Source organism: Tachypleus tridentatus, chromosome 6 (assembly GCF_004210375.1).
Source record: "Tachypleus tridentatus isolate NWPU-2018 chromosome 6, ASM421037v1, whole genome shotgun sequence".
NCBI classification, from domain to species: Eukaryota; Metazoa; Arthropoda; class Merostomata; order Xiphosura; family Limulidae; genus Tachypleus; species Tachypleus tridentatus.
The window spans coordinates 143,589,614-143,606,086 of NC_134830.1; positions in this window are offsets into that span (position 1 = coordinate 143,589,614).

Sequence of the window (16,473 nt, forward strand, 5' to 3'; positions counted from 1 at the left end):
AGTATGATCCGAAACACGACAGACGCACTCAAATACTGAACTAATGAGGGAGTTAACCAAAAGTTTTGTGACTGTTAACCAACAGTGTTTTGTGATCATTAACCAACAATGTTCTGTGACCATTAACCAACAGTGTTCTGTGACTGCTAACCAACAGTGTTTTGTGATCATTAACCAACAATGTTCTGCGACTGTTAACCAACAATGTTCTGTGACCATTAACTAACAGTGTTCTGTGACTGCTAACCAACAGTGTTCTGTGACCATTAACTAACAGTGTTCTGTGACTGTTAAACAACAGTGTTCTGTGACTAAAGAAAGCATTGATTAAGGAGTTAAAAGTCTGCAACAAATAATTTGATATAAATTACGTAGGTAATGTTCAACAGCTTTGAAATCGAAACTTGATACGTAGCGTCAGACTTATCGCTGAGCCACCGTGAGTGTGTTTTTCTTGTAGCCAAGACACAGGCTATATGCTGTGTCCACCGAAGGGAATCGAACCTCTGATTTTAGAATTGTAAATCCATAAATTTACCGCTATTCTAGCGGGGGACACCACTGTATGTGTGGGTGGAGGGATAATAACGGTGATCAACGTTCCTTCTAATTTTTTTGCTGTTGTGCGTTATCACTTTTACAGAGGGGAGGTATATCTAGACCATCTACCCTATTGGAACATAAGGTCACTTTGGCTTTTGGTCTACCAACTGTCAGGCTTATTGAGGCCGTCTGGTCTATCAACTGTCAAGCTTATTGAGGCCGTCTGGTCTATCAATTGTCAGGCTTATTGAGGCCGTCTGGTCTATCAACTGTCAGGCTTATTGAGGCCGTCTGGTCTATCAACTGTCAGGCTTATTGAGGCCGTCTGTTCTATCAACTGTCAGGCTTATTGAAGCCGTCTGGTCTATCAATTGTCAGGCTTATTGAGGCCGTCTGGTCTATCAACTGTCAGGCTTATTGAGGCCGTCTGGTCTATCAACTGTCAGGCTTATTGAGGCCGTCATACTCTTAAGACTCCTCATCATTACTCAGGTTAAGCACAACACTTGATTGGTTTTTGTGCGACCGCGCAACCTAGAGGTAACACTGGACTTGACGCAAGGTCTAGTCTAGGTTTGTTTCAGCTGCATGAGTGTAGAATATGAACGTAGCTCAGAGAATTTCCTTACTTCAAATAACTGAGCTCTACTCTGAGCGCCTATGACTGAGAAATGATAAAGATACTATTTATATTGCATTTCGAACAACTTCTAATAAAGGCTTTTATGTCATAGACGAACCATTAGCAGTTTGTTTCGGATATTCGCGCTATCTGTGTAATTTGAACTAATTAAGTAGCTACATACCAGAGAAAAGATAACCAGTTACCAATACCTATCGCCACTGAGATTTTATCTAATTATATGAACCGAATAAGGGAACAAACTGTCACATTTCGTGGATTTTGTTAATGATGTAGACAGATAGAGATAATGACAGTTTTTGTGTAATGATGTAGACAGATAGAGATAATGACAGTTTTTGTGTAATGATGTAGACAGATAGAGATAGATAATGACAGTTTTTGTGTAATGATGTAGACAGATAGAGACATAAATGACAGCCTTTTGTGTAATGATGTAGACAGATAGAGACAGATAAATGACAGTTTTGTGTAATGATGTAGACAGATAGAGACATAATGACAGCCTTTGTGTAATGATGTAGACAGATAGAGACATAATGACAGTTTTTGTGCAATGATGTAGACAGATAGAGATAGATAAATGACATCAGCCTTTGTGTAATGATGCAGACAGATAGAGATGATAATGATGACAGTTTTTGTGTAATGATGTAGACAGATAGAGATACATAATGACTATCAGCCTTTGTGTAATGATGCAGACAGATAGAGAATATAACGACAGCTTTTTGTGTAACGACGTAGACAGATAGAGACATAATGACATCAGCCTTTTGTGTAATGATGCAGACAGATAGAGATAGATAAATGACAGCCTTTGTGTAATGATGCAGACAGATAGAGATAGATAATGACAGCCTTTTGTGTAATGATGTAGACAGACAGAGAATACAACGACAGTTTTTGTGCAATGACGCAGACAGACAGAGATAGATAATGACAGCCTTTTGTGCAATGATGCAGACAGATAGAGACAGATAACAGATCAGCAGTTTTGTGCAACGATGCAGACAGATAGAGACAGATAATGACAGCCTTTTGTGTAATGACGTAGACAGACAGAGACAGAGATAATGACAGCCTTTTGTGCAATGATGCAGACAGATAGAGACATACAATGACAGCCTTTTGTGCAATGACGTAGACAGATAGAGATCACAACGACAGCCTTTGTATAATGACGTAGACAGATAGAGACAGATAAATGACAGTTTTTTTGTGCAATGACGCAGACAGACAGAGACAGATAATGACAGCTTTGTGCAATGACGCAGACAGATAGATAGTACATAACGACAGTTTTTTGTGCAATGATGCAGACAGAGGAGACATAACGACAGCCTTTGTGCAAATGATGTAGACAGATAGAGACATAATGACAGTTTTTTGTGCAACGATGTAGACAGATAGAGACATAATGACAGTTTCTTTGTGCAACGATGCAGACAGATAGAGATAGATAATGACAGCCCTTTGTGTAATGATGTAGACAGACAGAGAATGAAATGACAGTTTTTGTGTAATGATGTAGACAGATAGAGATAGATAATGACAGTTTTTTGTGCAATGATGTAGACAGATAGAGACACATAATGACAGTTTTTGTGCAACGATGTAGACAGATAGAGATCATAATGACAGCCTTTGTGCAATGATGCAGACAGATAGAGACAGATAATGACAGCCTTTTGTGCAATGATGTAGACAGATAGAGACAGACAATGACAGTTTTTTGTGTAATGATGTAGACAGATAGAGATATAACGACAGTTTTGTGTAATGATGCAGACAGATAGAGACATAATGACAGTTTTGTGTAATGATGTAGACAGATAGAGACATAATGACAGTTTTTGTGTAATGATGTAGACAGATAGAGACATAATGACAGTTTTTGTGTAATGATATAGACAGACAGAGAGATAATGACGGCTTTCGTCTAATGATGTAAACAGAGAGAGATGATAACGATTTTCGTGTAATTAAGTGGATATAAGAACAAAATTACGATTTTAGTGTAACGAGGTGAGACTGCTGTGTCCTTCATATAATTCGCAGAGGGTGGATTGGAGAGAAAATGAAACAATTTCATACAGTCAGTTTTAACTCTAATAAAAACAACAACATATAAATTAGTACAATACAGAAATATCCAAATTTAAGTTTTGAAAGACCGACCTTGATATATGGACGAAGGTTGATCTACGTTTTACAGAATGCGTAAACTTCAAAGGATTTCCACCCTCGTCTGATGAATACACAATGAAACCTGTAAGACGAATCGAAGTTAAATTTTGTTATCATATTTCGCATGTTTCTCAGTTTGCTCGCTTAGCTAACCATCTCCCAAAGCTTCAGTTCTGTTTACGTGCTTGTACAACCGGTGTCAAACAGCATATTATCTGGTATTCTATTTACATGCATTCTGAGATTAATTTATTTCTGTCAACAAAACTCTTCGTTTCCAGTATCCTAGAAACCAATATATTGTGGCATTTAGACGTTTCGGTGTTATGAATGTCGGTTTCCAGGATATGTAGGTATGTTTAGTGTTTTCTAGTTCTCTGTCTTCTAGTCCGCTGTACCTTTTACAAATAACGAACACTTCTGTCAAAGAATAAAGCAGTCATAAAGTGGGTATTCAAACGTGTTCTATATCTCACATTATTCTGTTTGTCCTTTTAAGCAACAAAGAAAATAAGTAAAGGTTTCCAAAACACTTTCCTTACAGTCTATTTTATAAGAGTTTATTTTCCTTTATTATAAGCACCTGGATTTTAAGAAATTGGAACCTTTTAAAACTAGGATGTTTCAACACACGTCTATTTAGTATAAAGCGACTAAGTCATGGAACAAAATTGTTTTATCATAAATGATGGAACAGAAAGGTTAACAACAAAAAAAGGCTTCAGTAATAAGTAACATTATAGCAGTTTCTAGACACATTATGATAATAAACAAGAATACATTTCTTTGAAATCAACGTGTTAAGACGTCATGAAGACATTCAATAGAGGGTGTACGGGAATTTCGATATCTTATCAGTAGAGAAAATCGCATTACGAACTTTGATAGTAATATATATTTTTAAGTAACTTATTTGATAAACATAAAATGTTATTTCCTATTTTAATTGTACTGAAACTAGACTATACTTTTATTCACATCTTTACTTATCCAATACAATATTTGTTTTTGTGTTTTTTAAAGGGCCAGCTAGAGTGATTAAAATCAGGTTTAAATGTAGATGTCTCTCACCTCACTTTGTCTCTGGTTAAATGTAGATGTGTCTCACCTCACTTTGTCTCTGGTTAAATGTAGATGTGTTTCACCTCACTTTGTCCCCGGTTAAATATAGATGTGTCTCACCTCACTTTGTCTCTGGTTAAATGTAGATGTGTTTCACCTCACTTTGTCCCCGGTTAAATATAGATGTGTCTCACCTCACTTTGTCTCTGGTTAAATGTAGATGTCTCTCACCTCACTTTGTCTCTGGTTAAATGTAGATGTGTCTCACCTCACTTTGTCTCCGGTTAAATGCAGATGTCTCTTACATCACTTTGTCTCTGGTTAAATGTAGATGTGTCTCACCTCACTTTGTCTCCGGTTAAATATACATGTGTCTCACCTTACTTTGTCTCTAGTTAAATGTAGATGTGTCTCACCTCACTTTGTCTCCGGTTAAATGCAGATGTCTCTTACATCACTTTGTCTCTGGTTAAATGTAGATGTGTCTCACCTCACTTTGTCTCCGGTTAAATATACATGTGTCTCACCTTACTTTGTCTCTAGTTAAATGTAGATGTGTCTCACCTCACTTTGTCTCCGGTTAAATGCAGATGTCTCTCACCTCACTCTGTCTCCGGTTAAATGCAGATGTCTCTCATCTCACTTTGTCTCTGGTTAAATGTAGATGTGTCTCACCTCACTTTGTCTCCGGTTAAATGTAGATGTGTCTCACCTCACTTTGTATCCGGTTAAATGTAAATGTTTCTCATCTCACTTTGTCTCCGGTTAAATGTAGATGTGTCTCACCTCATTTTGTCTTCGGTTAAATGTAGATGTCTTTCACCTCACTTTGTCTCCGGTTAAATGCAGATGTCTCTCACCTCACTTTGTCTCTGGTTAAATGTAGATGTCTCTCACCTCACTTTGTCTCCAATTAAATGTAGAAGTGTCTCATCTCACTTTGTCTCCGGTTAAATGTAAATGTCTCTCACCTCACTTTGTCTTTGGTTAAATGTAGATGTGTCTCACCTCATTTTGTCTTCGGCTAAATGTAGATGTCTCTCACCTCACTTTGTTTCTGGTTAAATGTAAATGTCTCTCACCTCACTTTGTCTTTGGTTAAATGTAGATGTGTCTCACCTCACTTTGTCTCCGGTTAAATGTAGATGTGTCTCACCTCACTTTGTCTCTGGTTAAATGTAAATGTCTCTCACCTCACCCTGTCTTTGGTTAAATGTAGATGTGTCTCACCTCACTTTGTCTCCGGTTAAATGTAGATGTGTCTCACCTCACTTTGTCTCTGGTTAAATGTAAATGTCTCTCACCTCACTTTGTCTCTGGTTAAATGTAGATGTGTTTCACATCACTTTGTCTCTGGTTAAATGTAGATGTCTCTCACCTCACTTTGTCTCCGATTAAATGCAGATGTTTCTCACCTCACTTTGTCTCTGGTTAAATGTAGATGTGTCTCACTTCACTTTGTCTCTGGTTAAATGTAGATGTGTCTCACCTCACTTTGTCTCTGGTTAAATGTAGATGTGTTTCACATCACTTTGTCTCTGGTTAAATGTAGATGTCTCTCACCTCACTTTGTCTCCGGTTAAATGCAGATGTTTCTCACCTCACTTTGTCTCTGGTTAAATGTAGATGTGCCTCACTTCACTTTGTCTCTGGTTAAATGTAGATGTGTCTCACCTCACTTTGTCTCTGGTTAAATGTAGATGTGTCTCACCTCACTTTGTCTCTGGTTAAATGTAGATGTGTCTCACCTCACTTTGTCTGTGGTTAAATGTAGATGTCTCTCTTCTCACTTTGTCTCTGGTTAAATGTAGATGTTTCGCACCTCATTTTGTCTCTGGTTAAATGTAGATGTGTCTCACCTCACTTTGTCTCTGGTTAAATATAGATGTGTTTCACCTCACTTTGTCTCTGGTTAAATGTAGATGTCTCTCACCTCACTTTGTCTCTGGTTAAATGTAGATGTGTCTTACCTCACTTTCTCTCCGGTTAAATGCAGATGTCTCTGGTTAAATGTAGATGTGTTTCACGTCACTTTGTCTCTGGTTAAATGTAAATGTGTTTCACGTCACTTTGTCTCTGGTTAAATGTAAATGTCTCTCACTTACTTTGTCTCTGGTTAAATGTAGATGTGTCTCACCTCACTTTGTCTCCGGTTAAATGTAGATGTGTCTCACCTCACTTTGTCTCCGGTTAAATGTAGATGTGTCTCACCTCACTTTGTCTCTAGTTAAATGTAAATGTCTCTCATCTCACTTTGTCTCTGGTTAAATATAGATGTGTTTCACCTCACTTTGTCTCTGGTTAAATGTAGATGTCTCTCACCTCACTTTGTCTCTGGTTAAATGTAGATGTGTCTTACCTCACTTTCTCTCCGGTTAAATGCAGATGTCTCTGGTTAAATGTAGATGTGTTTCACGTCACTTTGTCTCTGGTTAAATGTAAATGTGTTTCACGTCACTTTGTCTCTGGTTAAATGTAAATGTCTCTCACCTTACTTTGTCTCTGGTTAAATGTAGATGTGTCTCACCTCACTTTGTCTCCGGTTAAATGTAGATGTGTCTCACCTCACTTTGTCTCCGGTTAAATGTAGATGTGTCTCACCTCACTTTGTCTCTAGTTAAATGTAAATGTCTCTCATCTCACTTTGTCTCTGGTTAAATGTAGATGTGTCTCACCTCACTTTGTCTCTGGTCAGTTTGTTAATTTCAACCTTGTCCTCCCAGGGATTTTTCTGAATTTTAAGGTCTGTAACATCTGACCAGAAAATTATTTACATTAGTTGTTGTGGTTTGTAATTAAGCACAAAGCTACACAATGGTTATCTGTGCACTACTCTCCACGGGTATCAAAATCCAGTTTCTTTGATTGTAAGTCCGCAAACATACCGCTATGCTGCTGGGGGAGCATTTATGTCAGTCGTTACGTGGAAATCTGCACAATGGACTATACATATTGTGCCCGCTGCAGGAGAAAACCTAAGATTTTAGCGATATAAACCCTTACGTATATTTATGCCCATATAAAGAACGTGGGTTGAGAGAAGTTCTTTTCTTTTGAAATTTAATTGGCAAATTGTTTTTAGTTTCAAGTCATAAATGCGTATTCTCATCTCCGTGTTTAATTCCCATTAAAAAGGAAAAAAAAAAGCATGAAAATGCAGTATCTAATGTGCCATATATCGGCAAGAATCATATAACTTGAAAAATGTAGTAATTGAGTTTTAATTTGCTATTTTCAAGAACAGTGCTGCAAAATGGAAGAGTGTCCCAAACAAAACAAGCAAATTAATACCACAGTTATATGTAGATTTCACTCTCTTACAGGTAGCAACATTAGCAAATTTAGTACGGATTATATTTGACTTAAAATTAAACTGGATACCACATAATAATAGCATAAAAAACAGAATTTTAAAAAGACCGACTTACCTGACTTGCAAAAACTAAGGAATTGGCTCCTCAGTGGCACAGTGGTATGTCTGCGGACTTACACACTAAAAACTGGGTTTCGATACCCGTGGTGGGCAAAGCACAGATAGCCCATTGTGTAACTTTGTGCTTAATTAAAAAACAACAACAAACAAACAAATTAAGGAATTTCGACAGAAAATATATTAAACATTTATAGAATATACATAAGACCAGCTGTAGAATACATCTATTTAATATGGATAAATGTATCAAAAACACACATCAACAAACTACACTAAACACAAGACTATATTTTAACGAAAACATATACAGTCCAACCGTCAACAAACTCAGTATTTCTACACAACCATTCAAACGTACGAACTCTTATCAGTCAGACTGATCGATAACTTGCTTCAATATTATAAAGAAAATACTAACAAAAATGAACTGATGAGCAAACTAGAGAGTTACATAATACATGATGAAACGAGCCCTAACTACCTGTTATTTCTAAACATTATAAATAAGGAATTACATGCTAAATAATACTAGGCTAAACACAAACGCATCTCTGTTTTAAAAGAGTTATGTATGTACAAAGAGAATTACGTTTGTGTATGTCTGTTGATGTGTTAAACAGAGCTGTATTGTGAACACAAACTAATTATGCGATCATATGTAAGTGAATGTAATGAAAACAAATGAGTTAATATTATTCCACGAACTGGACATGGTATGAACAGGATATGTTAATTAAAACAGTGGACAATGGATAAAACTTAACTGTGACTATTGTAACAACGTAACAAGGGTTATTACCTAGGATTCAGTAACGGTACAAACAAAATTACAATCCTGAGAGGCCAACACTGAACCTGATCCTCCTTGGTCCAAAACTTGGACTTAAGAAGAAAATGATATGTTAAATGGAACTTATGTTTATTATCATATCGAAATACTCAGTTATGAATGTTAAAATAATATATCCACAATACAAATTAGGGACCAGCAAAAATTGTATTACGACTACAAATCATAATTTTTTGTAATAAAACTTGGCATAAAGCAATTAAAAATTACGTCACAATATATATATTATTCTGATGAAGTTGTAATAGATCTTTTAGGTGCAATAATTGAAAGTTTAACGTCGTTATTTCTCCAATCTATTTTTTCAGGTGCAAGGTTAACTTCTACACACATTTGTGAAACTACTGTTTGCTTAAAAATTTGGCTATAACCTACAAAAAATAAATAAAATTTTGCATAGAGCCATCCCTGACTTCAAACTGATAGACTATAAGAGAGATATTTAGTAAAGAGCACACACCGCCAACTCTTGGGATACTGTTTTTTGATCAAATAAAGGGATTTTACATTTTTGTAGCCCATCAATGACCTCAAAGTGCGGAACGGTTTTCTTGAAGCAATGAGTTCACAGTTCGAGCACACTAACACTAGTCACGCCCGGATAATTTGTTTTTTGTAATTTTTCTCACTAGTAACATGTATCGATATTGTGATTGTTTCGGATGTCTGTTGCCTTTCTTTACCGTATTTCGATACCTTCTAATGAGGATAGATAAACTACATTAAACATTCATGGTGAAAAACCAAAACACAAACACATACAACATGTTTGACACCATATAGATTGTAATTTTATTTACTCAAAAACACATTTATTTTAATTTGTGTTCCAAATGCCCATTAAAATTATCCCAACTGAATTAAACTGCGCAAACCGATCGAAGTACTTGATTGGAGATCGAAAGGTTCGAAGTTTGAGTCACGATACGTCACTAAACACGTTCCACATTTTTATTTCTGGAGGTGGTCCGGCATGGCCAAGCGTGTTAAGGCGTGCGACTCGTAATCTGAGGGTCGCGGGTTCGCATCCCCGTCGCGCCAAACATGCTCGCCCTTTCAGCCGTGGGGGTGTTATAATGTGACGATCAATCCCGCTATTCGTTGGTAAAAGAGTAGCCCAAGAGTTGGCGGTGGGTGGTGATGACTAGCTGCCTTTCCTCTAGCCTTACACTGCTAAATTAGGGACGGCTAGCATAGATAGCCCTCGAGTAGCTTTGTGAGAAATTCAAAAACAAAAAACAAACAGTTCTGGAGGCATTTTGACTGACTGAGTATTTCACTTTGCTGATAAGAGAAGCCACACAAGTGATAGGAGATATTTATTAGGTGTCCTCTCCCGCTCTCTCTCACTTTAACAGTTCTAAATTAGAAATGACTGTGACCGAACTTTAGGGGTTTCCGTTCGTGTGTCGCTTAAGATGACACTCCCGTTGAGAATATCCGCGATAAACGTAAAGTAAAATAAGTCGTTGGCATTCCTTAAGCGTAAAAACGAAGCACTCCATGAGTGAGGACGTACACTCAAGACCCAAAACGAATTTCACCCCCACACGAATCTTTTTTCTTTCAGTTTCATTTAGCGGAGTAATAAACGGTAAAGAACATGTACAGAAGTCGTTCAACAAGTTTTTCATGTTCAAAGTAATTGTAATCACGTGACTTTTTTTTCTCTCTTGAATAGTGACATTTCGCTAAGAGTGGTCTATCCATATATTATACTCAGAACGGAAAAGGTTCCTTTTCAAAGAAGCGAGAACACCTTGTAGTTATCTCTGAAAAACAGGCATATCGAAAATCTACGGGAATCACCAGGCTTAGAATATAACAACTGTTTAGATATTAGTAAGGGAATGCTTCGGTATATATTTCTCTTCTTTTAATATGTTATATTGATACTGCTTATGATTAACACAGACGAGTGCTAATGGACAATTCTCTTAATATTAATGACCAAACAGTTCCTGGGCAAGTAAAAGCTGCATTTCATCGAAATCAGATATTCAACTTACATAAGCTAGTGAACTTGTTTCCTCCACTTGTTATAAGTTAATTATGACCTTAAATGAATTACACGTCACATAGTGAGATATCCATTCGTAACAGGCTTAAATAATCAATGGAAGAATCGGATTAAAATAACTAACGAACGTTAGAGGTCGCTACTAGTTCTTATTACTAATAAATATTCGTTCGTAACTAAAGAATAATAATAGTCGTTACGTGTTTGTTTTGGAAAGAGAAAATTCGGAACTAATATTTATCCTTCTTTTAATAAGTAACAGAACCAGAGACTGAGCAGTAAGTGTCAAGGCTTATAAAGCTAGAAATTGGGTTTTGATACTAATGGTGGGCACAACACAGATAGCCGAATTCGAACCCTCGTCACACCGATTATAATCGTATTTTCAACCGTGAAGGCGTTATAAGGTGACGGTAAGTCCAACTATGCGTTAGTAAAATAGTAATCCACAGGTTGGTAAAGTTGGTTAGGGGTCTTTTCTCTAGTTAATCACTGCTAAATCAGGAACCACAAGCACGAAAATCAAACTACGTCCTATCTGGTAAGTAAGATAGGGAGCGATGTTTAGTTTTTATGTTGTTTACTTCAAAAATACTTAATAACGAGTTAAATATATTATAGGTTAATTTTTTTTAAAATGGTCCTCTAGTGGCTCAGCGGTAAGTCAGTCGGTTCATAACGCTAAACCTTGGGTTTCGATACCCGCGTTACGCAACCACGGATATTACATTGTTTAGCTTTGCGCTTCACAACAAATAAACACAATTAAAACTACTTGAAAGCCAATCTACATTTAAAGTTGATTCGTTCTCGTTTTGAGCTTCAGCCAGGAACTCTATTCAAGAAGAGAAGCAGACAAAAAATCAATAAAATAATTTTAGATCCTTATTTAGTTAGAGGGCGTTTATTTATATAAAAAAAGATAGCACAGAATATAACTAATAGGTTAAACGACGCTTATCTCCAGGCAACTAAAATATTCGCTTTCTTTACGTTCCAACATTTCTAGTTTCTAGGGTTGCAACTGATTGTGAATTTTGTCTATACCTGAAAACAAAGACGTAAAGAAAAACTATTTTTACGCGTCTCTGATTTAAAACTCGTAATAAAATAAGTAAAAGGACTATGAATGAGAAACACCTGTAATCTAACAGAATTTGTAGCACTACGTATAAGTTTACTTTCATTTGAACACTGTACGTAATACATAAAATAGGGATTTCATTAAATGTTCTAAAAATGTCTCATTATCCCTAATTTATTAGCGGCAAGTCTTTGGTTTTGTTTTTATAGAGTACAGCCACACTGTACTCACCATTGGGAACTGAACCCTGGATTTTATTATTTTAAGTCTGTAAACATGACGCTGTGCCACCGGCAGTCGTTGCAGCGAAATTAAAATATCAAAACTTATATTTTCAACGTATTTTACGTATGTTCTTTGTAGTATGGGTTCCTATTAGTTCTACTAAAATTCAGTTTAAGAAAAAAGATCAAATATAGAAAAATATTTCAAAGTTTATTTATTATTTATTTTAATCGAAGATCATAAAGCCTTTGAATAGAGTTGCTAACTGCTGCCATCTAGTGCTTAAAGATGTAAAGTATTGTTAGTAACAAAAATATAAATTACACCATGTAACAAAATATTTACTTTTTCTTGTTCCTGGGCAGAAAGTGCTATTTCCCAATTGCTTATGGCTAAAGTAAATGGAAAAGACTTATTTTTCTCTTCAAATTTTGCTTTTGTGACCTGGGCAATGAAATTTTCAAATTTACCAATTTTTCCAGAACATTCCAGGTAGTTTCAGTGATGAGTAGCTGATAGAGAATTTTCAAGAACTTTCTAGAATGTTGTAGAACTTACAAGAATTTTCTAGAATGTTGTAGAACTTACGAGAATATTCAAGAACCTTTTAGAATTTTCTAGAACTTTCCGTAGTAATATATATACAGGGACTTACCACTTCAGTTTAGTTTTAGCTAGTCTATGAACACATAGACCTAACTGATTTTATTAGAGGTGGCATCAAGAAGCTTCAAGCATTCTCCAGACGCATTCTGCTATGTATGTGTCCAGTTTATCAATACGAGAGTGAAGGAGTACTCTGTGACAGCATCTGCTAAAATGTGTGAAGCCTACAAGGTATATTTTAGTATATCTGTCTGGGATCAAGACAAACCCTGGGCACCTCGTTTTACCTGTGAGTACTGCAAAAAAAAATCTAGAAGGTAAGACGGATAATTTTTGCTTGCTTGAATAATAAGATTAGACAAATTTTAGACCTTTTAAAACTTAGACATCTTTGTTTTTAATTTCCAAAAATATCACATAAAATATTTAATATGAATCTCTTACACATTAGTTGTGGATGAAATACATTTATTCTTCATAATAACAATTTTATTTTGCTCTTTTTGCAGGATAATACAGAGGGAGAAAAAGAGAACCATGAAGTTCGCTATTTCAAGAATGTGGCGTGAACCCACTGACCACTCAAGCAATTGCTACTTCTGCATGGTGGATCCTTCCAAACGTCGGGGTGGCAAGAATGCATTTGCTATCATGTATCCGTACCTTCCATCATCGATCGCCCCAGTGCCACACTGCCCTGAGCTCCCCGTAGCCACTCCGACAGAGAGAAAGTAGCCATCCTCAGAAGAGAGCAGCAAATCAGAAGAGGTGGTAGACGTTGAAGATCCAGATTACAGAGGTGCAGCTGGTGAGATAAACCCATACTACCCCAACCAAAGAGACCTCAATGACTTGATCAGAGATCTAGGTCTTACAAAATCAAATGTTGGGCTTTTGACATCTAGGCTCAAGGAGTGGGATTTGTTGGATGAAAGTGTGCAAGTCGCAAGTCAGAGGAAGCGTCACTGACATTTTTCAAGCTTCTTCACTCGTCAAGATGGGCTCTGATTCTGCCACAATGTATCCGGTCTGTGAGAGACTACATTTGGGGTCTGATACGTGAAAGTGATTTACATTACAGTCGCAAATATCGAAAAACTAGTCACTTCTAAACATTTTTGTATAACTTTAGTATAAATACATGTAAATCTTGATTCATATGTTGTTTTATTCAGACCTTATGTAAATGAAAATGTGCAGATTTGCCCGATTTTACATAGAAAATAGGTTAATTTCTAAATTTCATTATCCAGGTTGCAACTGATTGTGAATTTTGTCTATACCTGAAAACAAAGACGTAAAGAAAACTATTTTTACGCGTCTCTGATTTAAAACTCGTAATGAAATAAGTAAAAGGACTATGAATGAGAAACACCTGTAATCCAACAGAATTTATAGCACTACATATAAGTTTACTTTCATTTGAACACTGTATGTAATACATAAAATAGGGATTTCATTAAATGTTCTAAAAATGTCTCATTATCCCTAATTTATTAGCGGCAAATATTTGGTTTTGTTTTTATAGAGTACAGCCACACTGTACTCACCATTGGGAACTGAACCCTAGATTTTATCATTTTAAGTCTGTAAACATGACGCTGTGCCACCGGCAGTCGTTGCAGCGAAATTAAAATATCAAAACTTATATTTTCAACGTATTTTACGTATGTTCTTTGTAGTATGGGTTCCTATTAGTTCTATTAAAATTCAGTTTAAGAAAAAAGATCAAATATAGAAAAATATTTCAAAGTTTATTTATTATTTATTTTAATCGAAGATCATAAAGCCTTTGAATTGAGTTGCTAAGTGCTGCTATCTAGTGCTTAAAGATGTAAAGTATTGTTAGTAACAAAAATATAAATTACACCATGTAACAAAATTTTTACTTTTTCTTGTTCCTGGGCAGAAAGTGCTATTTCCCAATTGCTTATGCCTAAAGTAAATGGAAAAGACTTATTTTTCTCTTCAAATTTTGCTTTTGTGACCTGGGTAATGAAATTTTCAAATTTACCAATTTTTCCAGAACATTCCAGGTAGTTTCAGTGATGAGTAGCTGATAGAGAATTTTCAAGAACTTTCTAGAATGTTGTAGAACTTACAAGAATTTTCTAGAATGTTGTAGAACTTACGAGAATATTCAAGAACCTTTTAGAATTTTCTAGAACTTTCCGTAGTAATATATATATACAGGGACTTACCACTTCAGTTTAGTTTTAGCTAGTCTATGAACACATAGACCTATCTGATTTTATCAGAGATGGCATCAAGAAGCTTCAAGCATTCTCCAGACGCATTCTGCTAGGTATGTGTCCAGTTTATCAATACGAGAGTGAAAAAGTACTCTGGAACACCATCTGCTAAAATGTGTGAAGCCTACAAGGTATATTTCATCATGTCTATCAGGGATCAAGACAAACCCTGGGCACCTCATTTTACCTGCGAGCACTGCAAAAATTCTCTAGAAGGTAAGACGGACAATTTTTGCTTGCTTGAATAATAAGATTTTATATTAGACAAATTTTAGACCTTTTAAAACTTAGACATCTTTTTTTTAGTTTCCAAAAATATCATATAAAATATTTTGCATGAACCTCTTACACATTAGTTGTGGATGAAATAAATTTATTCTTCATAATAACAATTTTATTTTGCTCATTTGCAGGATGGTACAGAGGGGAAAAAGAGAACCATGAAGTTCGCTATTCAAAGAATGTGGCTTGAACCCACTAACCACTCAAGCAATTGCTACTTCTGCATGGTGGACCCTTCAAAACATCAGGCTGGCAAGAATGCATCTGCTATCATGTATCCAGACCTTCCATCATCCATCGCCCAAGTGCCACACTGCCCTGAGCTCCCTGTACCCACTCTGCCAGAGAGAAAGCAGCCATCCTCAGAAGAGAGCAGCAAATCAGAAGAGGAGGTAGGCTTTGAAGATACAAATTACAATTTCAGAGGTGCAGCTGATGACAGAAACCTATACTACCCCAACCAAAGAGACCTCAATGACTTGATCAGAGATCTAGGTCTTACAAAATCAAATGTTGGGCTTTTGACATCTGGGCTCAAGGAGTGGGATTTGTTGGATGAAAGTGTGCAAGTCGCAAGTCAGAGGAAGCGTCACTGACATTTTTCAAGCTTCTTCACTCGTCAAGATGGGCTCTGATTCTGCCACAATGTATCCGGTCTGTGAGAGACTACATTTGGGGTCTGATACGTGAAAGTGATTTACATTACAGTCGCAAATCTCGAAAAAATAGTCACTTCTAAACATTTTTTTATAACTTTAGTATAAATACATGTAAATGTTGATTCATATGTTGTTTTATTCAGACCTTATGTAAATGAAAATGTGCAGATTTGCCCGATTTTACATAGAAAATAGGTTAATTTCTAAATTTCATTATCCAGGTCACAAAAGCAAAGTTTCAAGGGAATAATGGTCATTTTCTGTACTTTTACAACATAAACAATTAAGAAATAACACATACTATCCAGGAACAAAATATGTGTTACATCGTGTTATTTGTATACGTAAGTGAAAGAAGTATTCATTTTACTTATCAATAATCAAATCAGCACAACAGATAAACAATTTTGATTTGGATGAATTTTGTTGTTGTTTTTAAATTCACACTGAAAGTTCTAGAAAATTCTAAAAGGTTCTTGAATATTCTCGTAAGTTCTACAACATTCTAGAAAGTTCTTGAAAATTCTCTGTCAGCTACTCAGCACTGAAACTACCTAGAATGTTCTGGAAAAATTGGTAAATTTGAAAATTTCATTACTCAGGTCACAAAAGCAAAGCTTGAAG